A 9886-nucleotide genomic window follows, 5' to 3' on the forward strand; every position below is an offset into this window, starting at 1 on the left:
GTTTATACTTTCAGATTATTACAAACATACTAATTGTTTAGAATGTAGATACTATATTTATACATGTATGGCTTATATAATATATTTGAATATTATGTTATATAATTTTTGAACTATAATTTATCCATTTGATAAATTATATTATCCATTTGATAAATTATATCACATATTGTTATACTATATGAACATAATATATAATTGTTCATATATATTATGTAATACTGGCTTATATAAGCATATATATGTATAGTTATATAGTTTTATATAATATATACAATTTGATTAAATATTATATTAAATATTATGGATTATCATATTCTATAAAAAAGAGACAATAGAAAATCGGTGTAGTAGAACTAGTAAGATCAACTACATGGTTTCAGAGCTTAAGTCTGCCCCTTACTAACTATATAACTTTGAGTACTTTGCTTAATTTCCCTAAATCTTAGTCTTCTCAATCTATTTCCCCAATTCTAGTGATCACGTAATATATAATTTGAGTTTCAAAAGCAAAGTATGGCTTAAAAAATGCTAAAACAAAGAAAATAATTTGAGGTTCTTGAATAAGTACTGAGTTGGTTATTTTTGAATAACTCAGGGTAGTGGGACTTAAGAGAATGAAAAACAACCAATATGAGGGAAGAGTTGCAAACACATCAATTTTAGTAAGTGGTTTGTGATTACAGAGTTCTAACAGAATACTTTGTGTAGTGGGAAAATACTTATTTAAAATTACTCTTCAATTTTAAAGAGTTCATATCAGGGTCAAGACTAGTGAATGTAACGTGAGATGGTTGATGTATAAAACCAACCCGCAAAGTCAAAACTCCCCAAACATTACTTGGCTGAGGCCCTTCCAGTTACCCACAGAATTCTCCATGTGGCTGGCCTCAGTTCCACACTCACTACTCCCACCAGACATGCGAGTGGAGATTCTCTAAAATAAGCATCACTAGGACAAAAATTTTGCTTACTTGATTCTCAAACTTGGAAATCAGTTAGCATTTCTGGTTTCACATCCATATGTTTAAGGAAAAAAAATATGTTTCAGGAATCTTAGCAAATCTTCAAGCATGAAAAGGCCATTAAACACTTAGGATTTTCTTCTCACTAAGGATTCACAGTTGTGGAAAGAAAACACAAGTAAAAAGAAAAATTTCTCTGTATCAGATTTCTTACAAGAAGATTTTTATTTGGTAAATTTAGGAAAGATGGAGTTAACAATGGATATAGCAATTCTCTCATTTATTAATATTATAATAATATTAAATGTTTCTAAGGATATAACATGCTATATATACATGATTATTTGTATATGGAATTCAAAATATTTTATACAAATTTAAACCTCTGTGCTTACATATGAGTGTCAAACACCTTGATTTTTTAACACTACTGTAAACAACATGCTGATATCCTTTGGCAAAAGGTCTGGGGGATGGTCACGCTTGAAGCTCAGACTTGTGGGGGAGGGGGATAAGGGCATTATTTGAAACCTTAAAATTTGTACCCCCATAATATGCTGAAATAAAAAAAAGAAAAAGAAAGGCTAAAATGTAGTAGTATTTTTCTGTCATGAAGACAGAATGTGTTCAAAGCTACAATCTTTTTTTTTAATTGTGCATGGATTTTATTTCAATAACTATTATAGCATAGACAGAAGGATATGAGATGGGAATCATTAACATTATTAATTCAGGCAAACTGGAAACAAATTGACAATAATTACTTTTATAGACTTGTAGCTAATACAGCCTGCATTGAAATCGGGCGTTTGGGGATGGTGATTGCCCTCAGTATGGACCTATTTGGACAGAATAGAAAGGATCTACAGGGATGAAGTTTTATACATTGGATATTGGGGCCATGGAAGAGGGTTATGCTGAAATGAGGAAGATATTATGTGGTCTGTTCACAGGCCCAGTCTCTCCAGCTTCTCCAGCTTTGAATGGATGAAAAAAGAATGCAGAGCCATTTTGGAAGGTTTTGCAGCTTTGTGAACAGTTGGAAGCAGGAATCTTGGTGCACGTAAGTCTCTTAGTTAAATGGTGTCATACTGCAAATGAATCAGAAGTCCTCTTACCTTTCCTTGTAGCATTAATTAGGTCATATTCTTGTTCTATAGTCTATACCCATTTCATGGAGAAATACAGCATCAAACTCTTGATGAAAAGCTGTGTAATTTAATTTTTATCACTTCCATGCTCCTACCAGTGAGGAAAGAAATGTATTTATTATTTATCCATTCATCATGTATTTTCAGCTGGATTCTAGAGTATCAATTAAAGGATCAAAAGAAGCATCAAGAGTAAAGATGAAATAGTAGAGGCCTTTTAGCTTTATATAGCCTTCTGATTATACCTGGATGGTGTTTTAATATCACCAATATCCCATGATTGTAATATCCCATGACAAGAGTAATGCTTGATAGAATATAAGCGTTTTGCACCTACTGTGTGCTACCTAGCACCTTGCAAATATTTATGTTTATAGCACATCCCCTGTAGATACTAGCATTTGCAATCCCTAATCCAGAAGTGTGTCTTCAAGTCCCAGAAAAAAACATCATATCTTTACATGACATAAATATCAGCAAGTGTGACCAACCTGTAAGTTCAAATAAAGTCTCATTAACATTAAAATGAAATAATTATGTTTCTTTTACTCTACATATATGATTGTAGGACTTCTGCACCACTTATTTCTGCATGTATCCAGGATATCGCATATGTGTAAAAGAAAAAAAAATCTACTTATGTTTTTTACCTGACTACCAGCAAGTCTTTTGAGGGAGGCACTGTACCATAACCACTGCAGCTGATGCCCTCCTGTGGAAAGTAGCTGCTGGTAAACTCCACTGATCTCAAGGGTGGCTACCACTGATGGCCATTGCTCTGTAGGCCCCGCCAGATGTCACCCTTTCAGTCTAGAGGTGGCAATGTTCCTTTTTCCATATTAGTTTTAAACTAGGTACTTAGGTACCAGAGCCCATAATCTCAGAGTTTTACTAGCCAACAGCATCTTTAGCTCTCAACTTAATTATTCCTCCTCATGTGTTGCACAACCCATTCTTACAACTGTTTGGCAGAATGACCCCAAGGACATCCCATTATTTATAATTTTTCTCCTATCTTTTCCTAGCCCCCTTCAATCCTCAACCCCCAGATACCTCTGTAATCCTCCTTTCAGTAAAAAAGTACAAAAGCTCCAATGCATTTCAACTTATCCAAATGGGCACTTTGGAACATGATACCCAGTCCCTCAAACAGAAATGGAACCCACTTTTGGACCAGCAGGACACAGTACTCTCTTCATGTTACTTAGTGTAGTTAACAAACTGCATTTATTTTCATATTTTTATAGTTTGTGAACCCTTAATCACATCCATATAAGTATACCCTTAAGGAAAATCTTTGTGAAACCTCTTTTTCAAAAATTGGGACTGTTGTTCATCTATTCTAGTAAATTCTACCTAAATATTCCTTTCTTGGCATCTTTGGTTTACTGTTAAACCAAAGTTAAGCTAATCCATATTCAATTATTCACAACCTTATAAATGAGTGTTAAAGAACATGTATTAGCCTTGTCATACCTTTTTCCATCTTCTCCAAACATGTCATCCTTCTTCAAAACACAATCCAGAGCACCGCATGTACTCACCATACATTGGTATTAACTGATCAATACTTAAATGCATATATAGTAATAACATTCATCAGGTGTCAGGCAGATGGGAGAGGGAAGGAGAGGATTGGTATATACACACATAATGGGTGCAGTGTGCACCATCTGGGGGATGGACATGCTTGAAGCTCTGACTTGGGTGGGGCAAGGGCAGTATCCATAACCTAAACATTTGTACCCCCATAATATGCTGAAATTAAAAAATCCTAAAAACAAAACAAAATAAAAACACAATTCAGGACTCCTGTCTATGAATCTTTTCCTAATTAGTCATATCTTGTTTTAGCCACTGCCACCACATTAGTTTAATTTCTGAAAGGTTTTTCTTAATGGAATATTGCTTATTTGAAACATGTTAATAAATGTTCCTTTGGAGAGGTCGGGAAAGAAAGTTGTGGTCAACTAACTTTGGGTAATTCTGCTCACTCTAGCCACCTTTCTCAGGATGCTTAAATGTATTAAAGGTTCTAAGTACATTTTAAATAAAGAAACTAATTTAATTTTATATTCAATCTTATAAATATATATTCTCTAATATTTGTATTACATTTGTTATATATTGAAGCTTTGCCAAACTACAAATTTCGTAAGAATAAGTCAATGTTTTCTCTTCTGTCATAACTCTCCTCAGTATCTGATGCATTACTGTCTATAGGTTAATTAAACTTATTATATAATAGATGCCACAATAGGTCCTGGAGGTTTCAAGATGAATAGTTTTTGTAAAGATTTATAGATCAATGAGTAGCTTTCAGTGAACAGTATGTTGGTGATATTTAGTATTTATCGAGTTATGAATTCCTTGGAATTTGATTTCTAATTCTAACTGTAACTGTTTACTTCTATTTCTCTGATCCATTTAGGAATCTCTTAATATTTTTTTCCTGTTGATGTTATACAACTATAAATGAAGCTTTTAAAGATATTTAAAACCAAGGTAAAGCCGCCAAAATATTACACAAAGATAAATAGTTTTATTTTCTATTTCGCTGTGATTATGGAATAGTAAAACGTAAATATAAGGCATAAATATACTTTACTTATACTTTGGAACTTAATTTATTCTTAAATTAAAAATTTAAAACTTCTAAATGGAAGAATCAAGGGATTGTAAAGTAGTGAAGTTAACCTTTAAAACAGTGTTCCTAGGAATTTGATATCCTAAAAGCAAGAGGCAATAAGAGATACAGAGAAAGGCAGGAAGAGGTGAATAAAAAGTTTTGTTCCATCACCATTGTGGTTACTGAAGGAGCTTGGGCTCACTGGGTGATGCACATCAGTGCTAATTTCTATTACTCAGAAGATTAACACCTTTTGGACTGAAGGAATGGATATTCAGAGTTCAAACCACAACTCTACTGGCTTCATTCAATAATTTGCAGTTATGTTCTACGAAACAGGATTATAATCCACTTGGAGCTGAAGGAATAATGGCCACCAAAGGAACAGTTCTTCTTCTGTTTTATAATTCAGTAAACTCTTGTTGGATTCCTAGTTGATGTCATGAATATGTTAGGTGTAGTGGTGGTGATGGGGGTGAAGGTGGTAGTTAAAAATAAGCAGTATCTTCTGGGGAGAATATACTCTTTTGGAAGAGATTAAAAGCTTAAATATATAGAAAGCATAAAAACATAATGTGATAGAAGTATATAATGAATGTTATTATTACCTAGTAGAAAAAAATACAACAAAACTTTGAGAAAGCTCTTGAGGAATGGCTGGTGTTGCTCCAATTTATTTAGGAGGATGCAGAGCTCCTAGACAAAGTGTTAACACACACAAAACAGAAACAAAAAGAAAATTATAAAACAGCTTGAGGAGATAGAGGAAAACAAATATTAGGGTTAAAATCTAGGAAAACGAATGTACATGCTATTCCACAGAGAAAAAAATGAAGCAGCAGCAGTGCTTATGGAGTTAAATAAGGCTCTTCTCATAAAGTATGAACTCTGAACTTTTGATGAGGCATAAGTTTCTCATTGTCTATGGAATATTAACGATTTTTGATGTCATCACTACAGAAAAAATTTCATAGTGCTATTTGGAGACCACCTGTTGTAAGTAGTTTCCATGGCAAATCATGAGATGCATGGAGATTATTACAAACCACCAAGTTCTACATACACCATAAAGTTGATGTATGTTAATACACAAAGAATACACAAAAAGCTTCTGTTAATACACAAATAAAGTAATACCACCAAGAAAAATATTTAGAATGTGTTTCTTATAAATTTTAATTCTAAGGTAGAAATGGAAAAGTTTGAGTTTACAGGTGCAATTTAAAAAACATAACTCTTCCTGCATTTGTCAAGAGTGGCATAGAAAGAAAATTAAGGGAAGTGAAACACTGACTTCACAAATAATGACGAAGAATATAAATTTTTTGATACCATTGCTTATGATGAAAAACACATGGGTCTGTCAGGAAGAGGCAGCATCTCGTTATAGTATGCAAGCCTGTCAAGATAATCTCAGATTGGAGAAGAGTATTTAAACTAAGAAATGAGAGGGTTAGGCATAGTCAAAGCAAAAGAAGGACAATGCCAAATATTTCTCAGGAGAAAAAACAATTAGAAACTATTATCATAGCCTTGGATATCCCATGTTTCACTTTCCAAATAAAGACAATTTATTTATTTATTCATGCATTCAGAATATTATGGGATACAAATGTTTTGGTTACATGAATTGCTTTTGTACAGTTTGAATCAAAGTTATTTCTCCTTTTTCATTCCCGATTGAGCTTATGAGAGTCCTTTCTTTTCTGCTTCTGGTTAATCTAGTGAGACACCTGTTGATTTTGTTCATCTTTTCAAAGAATCAACTTTTTGTTTCAATTTGGTCAAATGCTTTTTATGCATCTATTAAGAGGATCATATGAACTTTGTTTTTGCTTCTATTTATGTGGTGAATCACATTTATAGACTTGCATATGTTGAACCATTCTCACATATCTGGGATGAAGCCCACTTGATCATGGTGGATTATTTTTTTGATGTGCAGCTGAATTTGGTTTGTTAGGATTTTATTGAGAATTTTTCCATCTGTATTCATAAGGGATATTGATCTGTAGTTTTCTTTTATTGTTGTGTCCTTTCCTAGCTTTGGTATGAAGGTGATACTTGCTTGGTAGAACAAGTTGGGGAGGATTCCTTCTTTCTCTATGTTATGAAATAATTTCTATAGTATAGATACCAGTTCTTCTTTGTAGGTCTGGTAAAATTTAGTTGTGAAACCATCTGGTCTAGGAGTTTTTTTGTTGGGAGATTTTTTGTATTGGTGCTTCAATTTTGTTATTTGATATTGGTCTGTTCAGGAGTTCTATTTCTTCCTGATTGAGCCTAGAGAAGTTGTATGTTTCCAAGAATTTGTCTATTTCCTCAACATTTTCAAGTTTATATGCATAGAGATTTTTATAGTATTCAGAGATGGTATTTTGTATTTCTGTGGCATCAGTTGTAATGTCTCCTTTTTCATTTCTGATTGAGCTTATTAGGGACTTTTCTTTTGTTTCATTAATCTTCTGTATAATTCTTTTGTTATCAACTTTATTTACTTATGCTGTGACCTTAGTTGGTTTTTTTTTTCTTCTGCTGGGTTTGGGATTGGTTTGCTATTTCTTTTCTAATTCCTTGAGATGATTCATTAAATTGTTGATTTGTGATCTTTCTGTCTTTTGGATGTAGGCATTTGTGGCTATGATTTTCCTGTTATGACTACTTTTGCTGAATCCCACAGATTTTGATAACTTGTATCCCCTTTGTCATTTATTTCAAAGAATCTTTTGATTTCCATCTTAATTTCTTCCTTGACCCAATACCTATTCAGCAGCAGGTATTTCCATAACTTTGTGTAGAGTTGAATGTTTCTGTTGGAATTGATTTTTAATTTTATTCCACTGTGGTCTGAGAAAATACATGATATAATTTATATTTTTAAAAATTTGTTGAAGCCTATTTTTGTGGTCTAAGATATAATCATTCTTAGAGAATGTTCCATGAGCTGCTGAGAATAATGTATATTCAGTGGTTTTGGGGTAGAATGTTCTATAAATGCCTGTAAGGCCCATTTGTTCTAGAATATCATTTAAGTCTACTGTTTCTTTGCTTATTTTCTGCTTGGAGGATCTGTCCCACTCTGTCGGTGAGGTGTTGAAGTCCCTGGCTATTATCATGCTGCTGTTTATCATTTTGTTTAGATCAAGTAGGGTTTGCTTTTTGAATCTCGGTACACCTGTGTTAGGTGCATAAATATTGTTAGGACTTTACATTGAATTGTTCCCTTTGCCATTATATAATGACCATCTTTCTCTTTCTTTACCTTTGCTGATTTGAAGTCTATGTTATCTGATATGACAATGGCTTCAACAGCTTTCTTTTGGTTTCCATTTACATGGAATATTGTTTTCCATAACTTCACCTTGAGTCTGAATGAGTCCTTGTGGGTTAGTTGTATTTCCTGTAGATATTAGATACTTGGTTTGTATTTTTTTAACCATTCAGCCAGCCTATGTATCTTGAGTGGGGAGTTCAAGCTATCACATTTACTGGAAGAAATAGTAAATGGCACACATTTTTGTTGGTCCTGTTGAGTATAACTTTATTATAATTATGATTATTGCTTTTTTAACCTCTTAAGCCATTGTGGCATCCTTCCTCTGACTTTTAGCTTTTGGGTGGCTTTACATTGGTGGGTGTTTATTGTACTGATACATGTATAATGTAGTTCTAAGTACTTTCTGTAGGGCAAGTCTGGTCTTGAGAAATTCCCTCAGTGTTTGCTTGTCTGAGAAAGACTTTATTTCTTCCTCATAAAGAAACTTAGTTTGCAGGATACAGAGTTCTAGGCTGGGCATTATTCTGTTTGAGAGGACTGAGAATGGGGCCCTGATAACTTCTGGCTTGTAAGTTCTCTATAGAGAAATCTGCAGTTAGTTTGATGGGTTTTCCTTTATAAGTTACCTGCTATTTTCACCTTATAGCTTGTAGGAGTGCCTCTTTCATGGTTACTTTCACCAGTCTAATGACTGTGTGTCATGGTGATTGCCTCTTTAAGATGAGTCTCACAGGGGTTCTTTGAGCTCTTGAACCTGGAAATCTAGATTTCTAGCAATACCAGGAAATTTCTTCAATTATCCCCCCAGATTGGTTTTTCAACCCTGTGTATTTTCTTCTTCACCCTCTGGGATGCTTATGATTCTTATGTTGGGCCTCTTTACATAGTCCCATATTTCTTATAGGTCTTATTCATTCTTTTTGTTTCTCAGTGCTTTCTCTTTGACTTAATTTGAAGGTGTTGTCTTTAAGTTTTGAGGTTCTTTCTTCTGCCTGATCTAGCCTATTCTTAAGATCTCCCACTGTGTTTTGTATTCCCTTGAATAAATTTTTCATTTTCAGAAGTTCTGTTTACTTTTTTTTAAATAATTCAATTTCTTTAGTAAATTTTTTATTGATTTCCTGAACTACATTTGTGATTTCTTTGTGTTGGGTTTCTATTTTCTCTTATATTTCATTGAGCTTCATTATAATCCATATTTGAAATTCTTCATCTATCATTTCAGTCTTTTCGATTTTGTTGGTATCCATTGGTAATGAATTATAGTTTTCCTTTGGGGTGTCCTTTTCCTCTGATTTTTCATGTTTCTGAAGTTCTTTTGCTGATTCCTTCTCATCTGGCCTCTTGATTGGGACCTGGGGGTCCTAGGCCTAGCTTATGAGCCTGTCTCTGGGTCCTCAAGGATTGATCCTTGAACATTCCAGGGAGAGGACTGCTGTTCCTGAGTTACCTGTGCAATGTTCTAGCAGGTTTGGTGTACTGCTTGGCTATACCTCCTGTCTTCACCTCTTCCCAACGGTGTGTAACGAGTTAGGTCACCCAGCTTACTGTCAGTGATGGCGGGTGGTACTTATGAGTGTGAATCAACCACACCCTGTTTGCTTGAGTTAAAGACACTCTGATGGACTATATTGTTGTTCTTCCTGTCATTGATTGATATTTGTGTGATAGAGACAGCTGCCAAGATGTTCTGTGTCTGTGGTAGACACTGATCCTCAAGGTGGAGTACTTGAGTACCCCAAGCTTTAGAAGTAACCCTGTAGCTCCTAGGGGTTTTCTTGATTTCTATCACCACTGAGATGTGGAGAGGAGCAAGGTAGTTTTGGCTAGGTTGTATAAGCCTGTAAGGCTTTGCAAAGCCTCA

The 9886-nt window shown here is 34.1% G+C and overlaps 1 long non-coding RNA gene across 1 annotated transcript in view; it reads left to right on the plus strand.

Annotated features, from left to right (window-relative positions):
- LOC105883006 (uncharacterized) overlaps positions 1-6432 on the plus strand; it is a 32465-nt gene extending 26033 nt beyond the window's left edge. Inside the window, exons 4-5 of the long non-coding RNA XR_012920582.1 lie at positions 1919-2028; positions 2685-6432. This is a non-coding gene — a long non-coding RNA (uncharacterized LOC105883006). The remainder of the gene's footprint in view (positions 1-1918; positions 2029-2684) is intronic.
- The last annotated feature ends 3454 nt before the right edge of the window (positions 6433-9886 follow it).

This window comes from Microcebus murinus, chromosome 8 (genome assembly GCF_040939455.1).
Source record: "Microcebus murinus isolate Inina chromosome 8, M.murinus_Inina_mat1.0, whole genome shotgun sequence".
Classification (NCBI taxonomy): domain Eukaryota; kingdom Metazoa; phylum Chordata; class Mammalia; order Primates; family Cheirogaleidae; genus Microcebus; species Microcebus murinus.